Source organism: Haliotis asinina, chromosome 1 (genome assembly GCF_037392515.1).
Source record: "Haliotis asinina isolate JCU_RB_2024 chromosome 1, JCU_Hal_asi_v2, whole genome shotgun sequence".
In the NCBI taxonomy this organism is placed as follows: domain Eukaryota; kingdom Metazoa; phylum Mollusca; class Gastropoda; order Lepetellida; family Haliotidae; genus Haliotis; species Haliotis asinina.
In genome coordinates this window covers 81,070,689-81,086,708 of record NC_090280.1, presented here as the reverse complement: position 1 = coordinate 81,086,708, position 16,020 = coordinate 81,070,689, and the positions used below count along the sequence as shown (strand labels likewise).

The window sequence follows — 16,020 nt, the reverse complement described above, 5'->3', positions numbered from 1 at the left end:
CACTAATTGTACATGTCGGACCTATTTTCAACATTATAAGTCCATAAACATACATGGTATGGTTCGCATATCAGTGATCTTAAACTTAAGTTCTTAGGAAAGATTCTATTTGCCATTATTGCATTACAGTATGCCACATTTGCTTTACAGTATGCCATTATTGCATTACAGTATGCCGTTTTTGCATTACAGTATGCCATTATTGCATTACAGTATGCCACATTTGCTTTACAGTATGCCATTATTACATTACAGTATGCCATTATTACATTACAGTATGCCATTATTGCATTATAGTATGCCATTTTTGCATTGCATTACAGTATGCTATTATTGCATTACGGTATCCCATTTTTGCATTATTGCATCACAGTATGCCATTATTGCATTACAGTATGCCACATTTGCTTTACAGTATGCCATTATTGCATTAGAAAGTGCCATTTTGTAATGGAACAACAAAGGAAAGTGTTGTTAATAAAAGTAGATTGTAAGTTAAACAATGAAGATAATCACAAAAACTTTGCAGTATGTAAGATTTGAAAAGCTTATTGTACCAGTAATACCGTGCTGTCCTACGAATAATACACAAGAGATTGTCGTCTCAAATGAATCACATCGAATTACAAAGTCATTTGACATCGGTTTATTCAATGGCTGGAGTTTTCACTCAGAGAACATTGCATTTGATGCTATTAAGAAACAATGGACCCATTCGTCTCATGACTATTTGACCTTTAATAGTAGATTTTGTGATTATTACAACGCCTACCATGTAAGACCATTGTTAAATTTCACTCTGATATCGACAACATCTTTTCTACGTGTAAACTTGGTATAATTTTTTAAATGTTGGCAGGGTCTGTCTTCTGAAGTACACAACCCAGCGCATTTACGGCAACCCAACGAATCTGTTGATAACTGGCCAGATAGTGGCTACATCAATATGTGCAAACACCTGGTGAGTGAGTTTAGTTTTACACCGCACTCAGCAGTATTCCAGCGATATGGCGGCGTTCTGTAAATAATCGAGTCTGGACCAGACAATCCAGTGATCAATAGTATGAGCATCGACCTGCGCAGTTGGGAACCGATGACATGTGTCAACCAAGTCAACGAACCTGACCACCCGATCCCGTTAGTCGCCTCTTACGACAAGCATAGTCGCCTTTAATGGCAAGCATGGGTTGCTGAAGGCCTATTCTACCATGGGCCTTCACGGGTCCCAAACACCTAGTTGCTGGTACAGCAACATGCAGTAAACTTGGACAAAGTACTGTGACTGTGTGTCCCAGTTCCCCCAGCTATATCGCTGTATCGCAGTATCGCAAAATATGGGTTTCACACATTGCACCCATGTGGGGATTCGAAACTTGTTCTTGACGAACGAATGCTTTAACCACAAGGCTGTCCCACCACTCCTGCTGATGTATAGGGGCAAAGCATGTTGACTAGAATTAATGAATCATCATATTTAGCTTACTACAGTCCGTTTTGCGACAAAAAAACGGACCAATGAATTGCAGTCTCGAAAACAGATATAGATCAAATGCTCAGCGCTGATCATAATGAAAACATCAGACCAACTCTGTAAGCTTTTGACACAGTTCACTGTTAAATTTGCTGTGAGGTAGGAGTGCAGACGGAAAAGGACAGCCCAAGTGTTTGAGAAGCGCGTGCACAATAGATCAGTCAAATATGCAAAAAGGTCGGGAAAACTGAAGAAATGAAACTTGGCAGACATGTTCTACAAACCTTCCTACATGACACACTGAAAGTTGCCTAATATCCCTCATGAACTAAATCCACAGTGCACGTGCAAACACGGCCACACAGTGCCACTTTTTGCTGACCAAGAAGACCAGCTGTGCCTGATAAAGCAATCCAAACTTCTTTATTTCTGTACATAACTACATAAATGTTTGACGACAACTCAGTGAATATATCTCAACATTGTGGACTACTGTCTCACAAAGGAAAAAAGTCACGTTTAGAATTGTGGCCCTTTTTAGTGCTAGTCTGTAACAAATAGATTGTATTCTGCCTTGTCCAAAAAAAAGAAGAAAAGTTTGTATATATTATATGCGACAAAACTCTCGTAGCCATTGTACCTCCAATAGTGCAATACAGGACCTACTGATGCTACGAGAAAAGTTACGAGATCTTAGGCTTACGAGAGTTTTGTGAAACGGGGCCCAGGAGTAACAATAGTATGAAAGAATTACAAACGTTACGTTTGTCGCGGTGTACAGTACATCAAGATATACAGTCTCACACAGCAGTTTACCTATACATGTATAGAATAGATACGTTACCCAAATGGGGGAATAGGTTTAGTTTGCCGCCTCATTCACCAATATTCCAGCTGTATGACTGCGGCCTGTAACTATTGCAGTCTCCACCAGTTATTCCAGTGATCAACAGCATGAACATCGGTTGGGATACGATGACATGTGGCAACCAAGTCAGCGAGTCTGACCACCTGATCCCATTAGTCGCCTCTTGTTACGTCGTATTGGCCGTTAGCAGCATCATTGTGTAATGGTCTGCATGCAGAGGAGAAATTTTTTTATTATTCATGTTTAGATTGTTTATGGGTTTGGCCCAACATCCTTGGATCTACCTTTGAAGATAGATGTATTAGTGTTGTCATAGAGTAAACTATTTTAATAAGTTTCTTTAAAAGCTTCATGTATATAAACGATGTATTTGTTTCAGTATATGTCCAAAGTGCACCGAAAATGGATATCCTTTGTCTATGTACTGTCTCCGAGTACTGTAAACACTAAATATTCGGTGTATCCCCTCTTATCATTCTCAACGCTATCAATAGAGATTCTTGAGAGGAATTTAGAAGTTGGTGAATATGTAAGACGTGTATATCGACCCGTGAAGGTCCCGGGTAGAGTAACAGCTAGTCTCTGAAATGAACATATTTTACTGAAAACAAAGTTGATAGTGAAAAAAACATAATATAATGAAATGGAGCCCTGAGACTTTCTTCATTTTCGGAAGCTATGGAAATCTAGACTTGCGACATTTTCTAGACTTGCGTGGGTTTTCTTGGATATTTATACTTCAGGGTCTGTACGACAGACTAGGTCACTGGGTAGGCCTTCAGTAACTCATGCTTGCCATCAAAGGCGACTATGCTTGTCGTGAAAGGCGACTAACGGGATCGGGTGATCAGGCTCGCTGACTTGGTTAACAGATGTCATCGGTTTCTAATTGCGCAGATCGATGCTCATGTTGTTGATCACTGGATTGTCTGGTCCAGACTCGATTATTTACAGACCGCCGCCATATCGCTGGAATATTGCTGAGTGCGGCGTAAAACTAACTCACTCAGTCACTCCAGGAGTAAACATTTCGTTATATAGATCTCCATGAAAGGGATTAAACAGACTCTTGTTTGGATTCGTTTGATTGCCATATAGTTCTGCAATACATTGCATATTGCAAAGATAGTTTAATACGGCGGTTTTATTAAAGAGAAGGCTCGTCTAATGCAACGTTAAGACTGCGAACTGGGGAAGTTTGAAAGATCCAAGACAAAGTCTTGCTTAACGTTGCTTTTACAGACCCCACCACAAATCCTAGAGCCATAATCCAGTTTTGAACGGATCAGTCAGTGCAATGTACAGTTGAAGGAGGGCCTTCTGGTCCTTCCCCACTCCGAGTTGGAAACAATTTTCAGTATTTCTAGTGCCTTAGGGCGTTTATTTTTCACGTATTTTATATGTTGACGAAAGTTCAAGTGTTGATCGAGAAGCAGACCCAGGAAGTTGGCCTCCTTTACAATGTCAGTGGATGTACCGTCTAAATTTAATTCCGGGTTCAGGGTTAGGTTTAATACTTTCATTTTAACGCCTGATTCTAAACATACTAAATGATCGATTGCGCCTCTGTTTTGGGTTTGGGTTTTTTTTTCGGAAACCACATTAATTCTGTCGTGGCTATTGGCTTCTAGGTACCAAACTAGACTATTATTTATCATGCGTTCCATGGTTTTGCAAACGCAGCTGGTGTGTGAAATTGGTCGACAGGTTGAGGGAATGGCATGGTCACGTCCAGGTGTAGGTATTTGGACACTGATAGTATCATAGCATCGTCCAGAAACCATCACCAATACTTCAAAGGGTCTCTAAACCCTCTTTTGTCAGTGCTTCAGGAGCTGATAGTGTATGCAGCATGGTCAGCTTGTCCATCCAAGGGGTGTATGGAGGTCATTTTGTTTTGTTTTGTTTTTTCTTTTTTGTTAATTTTGTAAACGGAAAGAGTAAAGCTATAGTCTGATTTGGAAATGAGGTTATTAATTTGATGAAAAGGAACGTTTGACCAAAGCTATACGTTTATTAGTATATCTGTGTGGTAGTTATTAGTTATTATAGCAAAGGTTGACTAAAGGTATATATGTTTTGAACCCTTACCGTTGATTTTTGTTATCATGTTCCATTCCTTATATATCGACGTCCGAGAATCAATTTGTGATAGGACCCATGATTGGAGCTTACTTTGCTTAAAGGTATGTCATGCTTAAGCATGTGACATTTCGAATGTGAACGCAACGTGAAAATTATGTCGCACGGCAATAGCCTAAACGTTAGTAGTCGCAAGTATAATTTGTTTGAAGGCGACAAATTTTGAGAGACCAGAACAGCTTTGGGCGCGGCTATGAAAGAAAAATCAGCGGCTGGTTAGGACTATAATTCAAAGGAAAGTTAGTTTAGTTTTACGCCACTTTTTAGCAAATATCCCAGCAATATCACGCCGGGGGACACTTATTGCAGATAAGTACTCGGTCTTCGGCATGACGAGCGAACGCGTTAACCACGATGCTACCCCACCGAAATCATCCCTTAGACAGTCAACAGAAATACAGTCGAGCACCGTTATCTCAATATTCATGGGACCAAGAAAAAATAACTCCCATTCTGAGGAAAACGTGTTGTAGGAAAGTGGTACATTTGGTGATGATACTCCACAACCGTTTGTGGACACGGGCGCAAGTCTTCCTTTGAGAGTTAAGACCTGCTACCGCATCTTTCTTTGCAAAAGTAAAACCTCCACTTCAGCAAGAAACATGAAAAACATAAATGAAAGCATGTAACCCCAGTATACTGGTACATATCCCTGAGACGTTAATTATATTAAGTGTAACAGGGCAACGGGTAACATTCTGTTTGATCAGGACCGCAGATGGTCCATTGACCCGAGGTATGTTGGTGTGTTTCAGCACCCTTGTTTTTCGCTGATTTTGACAATGTTTCATTTCGCTCGAACGCAACGAATATTGAATCAGTTGTATTGCTGCATATTCCAACATGTGGTTTAAAGAACCCCCAAAGTGCCCACAAAAAAGTGTGAATGACCTCATCACGTTTAGGTTTATGTATGGCTATCAAGTTTTAAGGTGTTCCCATACTTTTTGTTTGTAGTATACTTTCTGATCCCTTGAAGGGTTCTCTCATTTAGTCATTTCCGAAGAATCTGACTTTTAACTTTTGTTTTTAACGATTTGTTGAGACCTTGTCGACTGAGCAGATGATTGGACCTTCGCGTAAAACCATTTTATTAAACCAGTTAATTATTTGCTATGAAACGAGCGAAAGCGAGTTTTATCAACATGTTATTCCACGGATGCAAGTTTAGTATTCTGTTTAATAGTAATAATATTGCATTTATATTGCGCCAAACTCCACTCACAAGGTGAATGCTCATAGCGCTAACAGTCAAAGCAAGCATATTAGTACCCCTCATGACCCAAGCTGCCTGTTAGGCGCTAGAAGGTTACTGTTACATGACTTATTCCACCGGGTACCCATTTTCTGCTGGGTGAACAGAGGCAATTCCGAAAAAACTCACTTGCCTAGGGTGAGACCACATGTGTCATGTGCTTCGTTGTGGGGCAGGACCGAAGTCCGAGAAACTCTCAGGCGTTAAGCTGTCTGTCACCCATTTTTAAGTCTCAAACATGAATTGATCGAAAGTGATAACAGTGTCACGACTCTCAGCTATCCGTGAAAACATACGTTTTCGTGTACACAGCTTGTCACCCACCAAGTAAGTGCGGGGTAGATCTCCAATAACACCCACACCCTCCCCCAAAACTTAGGTTATCAGAATAACTTACATTACTAACAGAGGAGAGAGGGAATACTGCTGTCACCCGTGAAGATTCTGGAATGTATCTGCAATAACCCATGCTCGTCATTAGAGGCGACTAACGGGATCGGGACGGGATCGGGTGGTCAGGTTCGCTGACATGTTTGACACATATCATAGTATCCCAGTTGTGCCGTTAGTCACTGTATTGTCTAGCCCAAACTCGACAGACACCCGACCTGTTGCTGGAATATAGCTAATAGCGACGTTACTTACAGATAAATAAAACAGACCGGATGAAGTGTTACTAAGTTTTGTCAGAGGAGACCGGTAACGCTATTCAAAACATTTCAAAAGCCCAATTTGGTTTGTGTGTGCTTTTAAAATATTTTATTGCTGAATCCATTTACGGATGGGGACAAGAAGCCAGGAAAATCCCTGTCCTCTTTTGAGGAAATGGCATAGAAAAGGATTCAGGTTTTTTGACATGATACAACTGTCACATACACACAGCATTGTGTACAACAGTATGTACAGAATAAACATTGCATAACCAAAGATTCACACGATCAGTGACAAAAAGCTGCTAGTGTCAATACACTCATGCATACCAAGTAAAGCTAAGACTTGTATTACATATATATAACACTTAACAAAGACTTTATTAGGGTTAGACCTCCCGAAATACATATGACGCTCAATATATATAGCTCTTTGTTTAAATGTTTCAACACTTTTAAACTGATCTTACAACCTTACAAGTTACAGATGCAATTAAACAATGTAGCCAATAGTAGAACGAGATAAAAAACATCATCTTTAACAATATTTTCCTTAAGGCGAAACAGTACAAGCCATGTTGTGAAAATGCAAGCGATGTTCATTGAGCCATGATAATAACGAAAGGGAAGGATCGAACTTCCTGACACTCCCAGAATAAATGCACTAGAGTTTGTTATCAGAGTTGCCAAGTTACATGTATCAACAAGGATCAGTTTGAGTTTATATAAATATTCATGGGTACTGTGAAGTAATCGATACTGAAATTCTCTTAATTAACCATTTTAATTAAAATGAATCCCAAGGAGGATTAGTTGTAAATGCAAAACACTGCCTTTACGTGAATTAGAACATTTTCTACAGCATCGATCGCTAAGGAGTTCACGTCAAGCTAAAACTAATATACCTGTAACAATAGTAGTGTTATAAGGCTCTACTAGCGTTATAGGACTCTGGTCTGTATGGGGTTTAATCTGGAAACAACATATAGATTAAACGTTTCTTCATTTATACACACAATGATTGAGACGGATCAAATGTATGTGCATGATCTCGCGTAATTTTAAGCCGATAAAATGTCAGAACAGCTTTCGTATTAGAGCCTGTTTTCTGAACATGGAGACAGTGTTAGTTGGGATCTGCTTCATATCACACGTCGTCGTTCAACTCTCATTTGAAGGGAGTTGGGGTAGCCTAGTGGTTCAGGCGTTCACTCGTCACGTAGAAGATCCGAGTTCGATTCTCACAAAGAACATGTTCAAACCTTTCGAAGTACATTGGAAGTTAAAAAATATCGAACGACATTTGAGGTAGATTCGAACAGCACTACAAGTAATCTCACTGCATTCTAACAGCATTCTATGTATTCCTACTGTATTCTAAGTATTCTTACTGCATTCTAAGTATTTTGACTATATTCGATGTAGAATAGAAAAGACAAACAACTTCAAACCCCGTCAGAACGTTTCGAATGAGTTGGAATGTATCTCGATTGCTGCTGATCTTCAGGTCTTCAAATGTAGCGGGATATTTCAATTGAATATAGCTAGAATGCAGCTCGAATACACCTGGAATACACCTGGAATACACCCAGGACGTTGCGAATGCTCTTCAAATGAGCCCTGACGTCATTAGAGGACAGCCCAGTCGCGTGAAACCGTGGCCATATGCAACTGAAACGTCCGGTGGCATTTTGGAGTCGCATTCTTACAAATCCTGAAAACAAATTGTTAATGCTGACATTCTCTCACGAATGCGGTTCCAATTTTGATAATAGTTTATTTCTGGCGGATTCACTTTGATTCCTGTCAATTCGAAACAGGTGTGAAGGAGTGTCAGCCGAATGTGGTTGTCCTGGTGACATGGCATCATACGTGAGCGCAAAACACGTGCTCGTGCCACGCGCGATACGTGACATCAACATTCCTTCAAAGTGCTTTGGCACATGTTTATCTGGGGTTGTTTTTGCAACTTTTCCAATACCTTTTTATGCAATTTGTTATCATGCACACTTACGTTTCTACATTCGTATATGATTTAATCTTTCCTTAGCTTTTTAGTTTTTCAGAATTAGACACATTTAACTCTTAATTAGATCGGAGAAAACCTTCGAAATCTTACTTAGCACGAAGCCCTATATCCTGCAACCGTTGATCCACAATACAATCAAAGAATTTCTAACGACAAACTAATTTCATTAAAGGGAGGTTGGGCGGAAACGATCTTACAAACATGGCCAGATACTCCATTCTCAGAAACATTTTTAGTCGCAGAAGAAAAATTGCATTAAGTTTCATTAATCACTTTTCTTCTGGAACTGAGCTCCGTCTTGAGGTAGTTGTGGTGTAGTAGTTAGAGCGTCCGCCTTGAGAGCGGCAGGTCACGGGCTCCATCCACGGCCAAGTGTGTTCGACCAACTGATTTGCACATTACATTTAATCACAGTTGCTTCATGCTGCGTATTTCAGTATTATTACAATTACAAACCTGTCTACATTTAAATCTCATTATTTTATTCAACTTACGATAAAAGTTGTGTAACAAACAATCCTAGATTCAAAACGCAATGATTGCTTTATATTCCAAGGGGGTGAGCGGGATGAGCAGTAACTTAGACCTGTTCTCGGTGTTTCATTTAATGTGCATGCTAGTACTGAGTATTGTGTATACTAGTATTAGTATTGTGATCGTTTGCGAAACAACATTTATCCTAATCTGAATAAAATTCTCAAATTCAATTGGCAAGGTAAATTTAGGAGGATTCGCAATCTTAATTTCATTTTGGTTGATTGACGTTTTGGTTTAAAGTGAAAGTCACTGTAAAGAGACTATAGATGGCGCCACGTAACCAAAGTCACACTGAACTCCTTGTTTTCACATCTGATGTCAAATATCTCCTTAGTTAACCATCAATGAGACCTGGTCGTGTTCAATCTGCTCACGGTTTCAGGGAGGTGTTATCGAAACTATACGTTATCGAGTGACCAGAGTGAAACAGAGTCATTTGAAACCCTTGTCCAATTACAACTCACAGATTGAGAGACGCATTATACGAATTAAGAAATAAAGAAGCAACATAATACGTCGAACATTCGGTAGTCTGTCTCACAATCTTTTAGACATTTGAATGCAAATCCCTCAAGGAGGAATGCTAGATGTTCCCCATGTTATTATGACATTTATACAGCATATAGAACACCTCACTGTAAACGACACGCGGCTGAAATGTTATTACACTGAAAGGTTTACCTGAGTTTTACGTCTCTTTTAGCAATATTCCAGCAATATCGCGTCAGGGTTGGGGGTGGGTGGGGGTAGGATTGTGGTTAGTGGGAGACACAAAAATAGGATCTGAAGACAAGATAACCTCCAGATCTACAGGTGCAAAGGATATTTCTGGAGGCGTGAGTGAATTAAATATATAGTCAGATCGACAATATTTCAGCCATACCGTGACTAAAACAAGTAACACCTGAACAACAGATAATATCAAAGCACAAAAACGGTCGACAAAGGACAGTAAAACAACTGGAATGTCACAATTTGAGATATTAAAACCAGAATTTTATTTCAACATGGTATGACTCTTTGGGACATAATATTTTTTTAAAAAAAAACCGGGATATTGATCGCCAACAACAGAAGATAAATTATCATACTCGGGATTATGGGGACTCACAGTACGTTTGCTTTGACTCAAGATGAATTTACATAATCCCTTCAGCCGTGGTCGATTGTACTCAACTTTAGGCAAGCATTTAAAGGAATCATACACTCCTTTCAAAGAAAGTAGGGGAACCTGAACTTTGAAGTCTGGTAGAAAGAAAACCCACTGAGGAACGTTACAATGACATTCATCTTATGTATGCAGCATCATTTCACGTTATCACCACACGCAAACACAATGCATGAGAAGCACGTGCACAACGTGAGAGCCTCCTACACGTGCATGGGATGTTGTTATGAATCTTGACGTTTTTAAGGCAGGTCGATAAATCACTGTCGACCATTTTTTCCGATGAATTTACATCATCCCTTCAGCCGTTGGCGATTGCACAAAACTTTAGCCAAACATTTAAAGAAAACATATTTTGCGATTGAAAATACGTGGTATGAAAATGCTTTGAATGGACTTGCACATTTCACACCAAATTAATGGCATGAGAAGATACACGACTTCTAAGTATGAAGTTACTTGATATATTTACAGAAAGGCGGTTAATTTAGCTTTGAATTTAAAAGTATGTGTACTTGTTAGCATGTGTAGGAAGTCTGCTGTGTATAGCCAAGTGGATATATTCATTTGTGATGTCGACGAGTTTGTAAACAGTTGCAGTTATAATTCTGCATGGAACTTTCATATGATGTGTACATTAATCATCTGTGTGCAGAATGTAGCAGACGTCTGGATGATCTGAATAAGCCTCAGGTAAGAAAATAAAGTAAAAGCACTAAAAGCTTTACTAAAAGCACTTCGCCTTAACAGTTAAAACTGTTAACGTTGTAATACATTATCTTTACACAGACAAAAAAGGAAAATGCAAATAGCAAACTTCGGTATTTCTGTATCATTGAATTATTTATTTTCAAAAAGTACATTCACATTTCAACTTATCCCATTGAAGCATGTACAAAACGACTCCTCGTCAGTACCAAGTCCGTTTCGTGCATTTGTCCTTAGTATTCAAAAATATTTTGTTTGGTTTCCCTGCCGTTCCCAATTATAACAAACCAACGTGGTACGCAAGACCTCGTGACGTCACTAGGCAAAATGGCGGAATCCGGAAGTGGAAAATAGGGGGTAGTGACGACTATGATGTTGTTGAATGTTAAATAAGATTTTTAAAGGTAAGACAGCAATCGGATTTTGTATCAAAAGGATTCATCTTTGGACCCGTGCACCAATATACAGTGTCATCATCCCAGGAGTCACAAACCTTCACGTTAAGTCTCGCTGGGAAAGTGCTCCTCGTAAAATAGCAATTGGCAGGAACCAGACGTTTTGCTTGCTGAACTAACCTTAAGGAGACCATCATTTTAAATTTGTTTTCATTCTCTCCTGATGATATTTCCACTAACAGTAACTGTTATTTATTGTAAATTGAAATGCATTTACTCATTACAATACAACACAAAAAACATCACTTAAATACGTTTATACATAAAATTCAACAATTACATGAAAACGTACAGTCATCATTAAGAAGGTCCTTCGTGGATAAAACTTAATAGTATTGATCCCCGGTGACGGAAAAATCAATACAGTCCTGCTTGACCGTGATTCTTTCATCACAAGAGATACAAAATGGAGGATCCTCACCTTTAAGCAACTATTGATGTGCACATCTCGAATGGCCAATAGGACACCGCCGTACAACGACCTCCCTAAACCTGAACCAACAACCCAAGCATGCGCAGCCAATAGATTCCTCAACCTCATGCAGTATACTGACACCCACCCGGGGGCCCCACCTCTTCCGGTGCAGCGGGGTAGTCTAGTGGTTACGTGGCGCCGAACACCTGGGTTTGATTCCCCACATGGGTGCAATGTGTAAAGCCCATTTCTGGTGTCCCCCAACATGACATTACTCGAATATTACTAAAAGATGCGTAAAACTATGCCACTCACTGCAAGATACAATGACATCTTTGTAATCGGAGTATGGAATAAGAAGCGGTGTCAGAGAACCTTTGAGTACTGTCTAAGCAGCAAAATCGGCCATCCCTCGAAACTTCGAAACCCCGAAACCTAATAGTCTGAGATTGCCTTTACAGGGTTCATCATATACCACGGAGCCGTATTCACGTTTTGATCGGATGACTGATCTGTATAAGTAAAGGAGGGTTGTTTAATCCCCTCCTACTTTGAATTGGAGATGACTTTTAATAGATGTAAAGCCTTCAGGCATTTAGTCATCAGATACTTAATATGTGGTAAAAAGGTCAAATGATGGTCGAAAATTAGTCCCAGAAATTTGTCTTCCTTTACAACGTTAACTGGAGGGCCATCTAGAAACAGTTCTTGATCTATGAGAGGCTTATATTTTCGATAGAAATGTATACATTTGGTCTCTGTAAAAATATAAAGTCATTTTCATTCAGCCATTGATGACTTTTATCTTCTTGACACATCTCAAATTGTCTCTTGATGGTATGCATATTTTTACTTCGACACGAGACGTTAAAACGTAATCTATGTTGTATCGCAAGCATTTTACAGAAAAAAATGATACAGCGCGATGGTTATTTCAAATGGTCAGTAGTACTTTTTACCCGAACATGAGATGTGATGAACTCCCATACCATAACGCTGTCCTCACAAAATGCCGTCGTTGAACAAATACTAACTACCTCTGGTGTAGTAGACAGAATGGTTGGTTGGTTTGTTGTTTAAAATCGCATTCGTCAATATTTAAGCTATATGGTGTGTGCAAGTGATCTCCAACAATGGGGTATTTAAATGAAATAAGTTTCTCAATTTTTATTGCAATTTGAAGACCTGAGAAGTAACTCGTACACTCTGGATTTTAATCTGAATGCGAAATTTAAACCGAAATCGGAGACCGTATGTTTTTGTCTCAGAATAATAATGACAGAGAGACAGAACGACTGTGCGTCGACTGTGATAAAGCGGCATTGCCTGACACTGTTCCATACAGAAAGACTGGGAAGTTCTCCAACGATTTCATCTGGTGAGGCCTCATCGTTCTTCACGCTGGTACTCGTGATTTCGGTATGGGGTGTGAACTCGTCTTTGAGGCCAAATCTTCATCTGGTGATCATCACCAGGAGATATACGGTGACGTGTTCCTTGGGTGGATGGGACACCAGCTCGCACCCCGCCTGGACAATACTAGAGTCATCGTTATAGAAATCGTCAGTTATCATAACCTCCGTGTACAGGAAACAGTGACCCCACAATGAGTTACCTTAAGAATCAAATATAGGAATTTCTGACCTCGTGAAGGTGTCGTTTAGACAGGCAGAACCCAAAGTACAAAGGTCTGCTGTAAATCAATAGACGAAGCATATTCAGCACACATGTAGAAGCATGAGATATATTTGAGTTGACCCCTTGTGCCTGTAGGCACCATGTGCATTCCATGCAAAATGAGTCGACGGGGAGTTGTCATACCTGGTTGAGCGACCTACGAGCCATCTACAAGAGGCGTTCAAAAAGTACTCAACCTAACTGTGTTCTCGATGTCTCATGTTTGAAAAGCTTCCATTTTATTTTGACGGATTCTTTAGCAAAGCCATATCCAATATTCCACATATTCATATAATGTCGTTAACGAGATATTAGTCATCACAACACATCGGGATATAATGTTCTTTGAAGGTTGCAGAAAATGGAATTGATCAGTCGTTTGGTGCCTCGTTGATAGTGATATTACCTCAGATGATATCATATAAAATATGGAGAACGTCCCATCTTGATCAACAGTCGGAGATTTGGTTTGCTTTAGTTCATATTTAGAAGGCGGGTGCTTTCAAAGATATTCCCATTTTAAGCTTTCAAAAACATTGTGTCCAGATATTTAGGCTGGCACAGTTGTGTGACCATTCAGTATTTAGTTTAAACCCTTGGCACTATGTATGAATAAGTGAACACATTAGAATAAGCTTTGTCCTTAAACGGGGGTAGGTTTTGGGTGTCTCATATAAACCTTAAGTTTGCTTCTCACTATATATTAGGCCATCTCTTGATTTCCCAGAACAACCGCATTTGAGGTTTTTGTTTCAGAGGGACAGGTTTTACTTTTCGTTAGTAAGACCGTTTCCCAAGTTTTACTTTTCCTGACTTTGTATGAACATCAACATCCTAATGATACATGAGTGTTTGAAATCAACTGAAAAATATCGTTCAAAATTTAAACTCACAATACAAAGATTTTCCGAAGAGGGATTGACACTGCAACGTTCTCATTCGTTGACAGACGTTCTACCGCACGGCTACAGTGCCGACGAAGGTGGAGGGGTTAAATTATCGACTTATAGTTAGTCATGAAATTGATTTTACGCGCGCTTCAGTTATTGTTAGGTAGCTTAGCTTCATTAAATGATCATCTACATTGTAATTACCCATATATATGTTAGAGAAAACACTTCTTCCCCCCACCCCCACCCCACCCCCCTCTGGTTTTACATTGTCTACCAAAACTATGCAGGTTTTGTGGGTTAAGTCTCAAAAACAAGTCCTTTCAGTATAAACAAGCGATTGTTTATCTAAGCTGGATTCTAGTGGACTTCTGCCGGTCTCTAACACGCAAAATGTTTCTTGCATATTTGGTTTCCTGATGTGTGTGATGCATTTATTGCAGATTTTGCGTTTTGGGGAGGGTGCCAAAATAAAAAGTCAAATAAAATTGGGGTCGTGAGATTGGAACATCGCAAAAATTATTTGATTGAGGTTGACAGATAATATGAAGAAAAATGTAATATAAACATAGCTGCATTTGTATCATTTTTAGACGAGATTGACTACGCTTTGAACGCCCCGCCTATAGGTAGCTCGTCTCTGGTTTTCAGCGGCAGTTAGTGTTTTATCTTTAGCCAGATTTTAGCCAGGTTTATCCAGATTTTACGAGTACACATGCTTTTTTGGATATTCTTTGGCGCATCCCACTGAAAGCCCAGTTAGACCGAATTTATTTATTTATTTATTTATTTATTTATTTATTTATTTATTTATTTATTTATTTATTTATTTATTTATTTATTTATTTATTTATTTATTTATTCAGCAATTGGCTTAAACGAAAGACCTTATCCCATATGCGAAAAAGATGAATATTGATCCACAAAATTAAATTACCGGAAATTATAACTGTACAAGTAAAAATCACAGCTTGTCATCCTACAGTACCTTCCAGAATGGCATCAGAATCGAGAATATCTAAGACACGTGTATAGAACAGTTATATGCATGGCTTCATATAATGATCAATTTCATGACAACTGTCATTGGCATTGCTAGTGTTAGAGCCATGGGTTAAGTCCCCAGACGATCTAACAAAGAGGCCAACGAAAGGAGGAAGCAAAGAAACGGAGACAGAGTTGGACTAATGACCAGTCCGCCCACAAGTGACCTGTCAACAATGACCACCTGTGGAGATGGCCCTCGCATCTCTCGCCTCCGATCTCTAATTAAATAAAAGTCACACAGCCATTTATTGAATATATTCTTCTCTTAATACAGACAAGTAAAGACACCTTCGTCTTCTAAAATAATTATAAAAGTTATTTATTCAGAGTTAGGGCTGAATGAAAATCAATCAGTTCCGATCATGTATACGTAAATATGTAAGTCAAGTTTAAGTGTTCTGCAAAATACACTGCATTCCTTATACATGGTTACACTAATGTTGTTAAGTCAAGATGGCGGTTACAGGAGAACAGCCTATCAACGCTAAGACCACTCCTTACCAGCGTTTCACGTGGAGAGGCGTTTCGTGTTGCAGGTATAAAACCAGATGATGTACATGAAGCGATGGAACTGTTCCCGGAGTAAGATTCAGCAGGTGCCTTCGTCTCCAGGTGTAGAAAACAACACCGATAGACCTCTCAACTTCCGTCATGGAGAACCCCAAAAGGAAGCCGGATTTCGTCTCCAGCTTGATCCGAGGTAAGGGC

At 39.4% G+C, this 16,020-nt stretch overlaps 1 protein-coding gene across 1 annotated transcript in view; it reads right to left on the bottom strand.

Annotated features, from left to right (window-relative positions):
- The window catches only part of LOC137276206 (TP53-regulated inhibitor of apoptosis 1-like), a 447,953-nt gene that overhangs the window by 318,508 nt on the left and 113,425 nt on the right, over window positions 1-16,020 (bottom strand). The window lies entirely within an intron of this gene.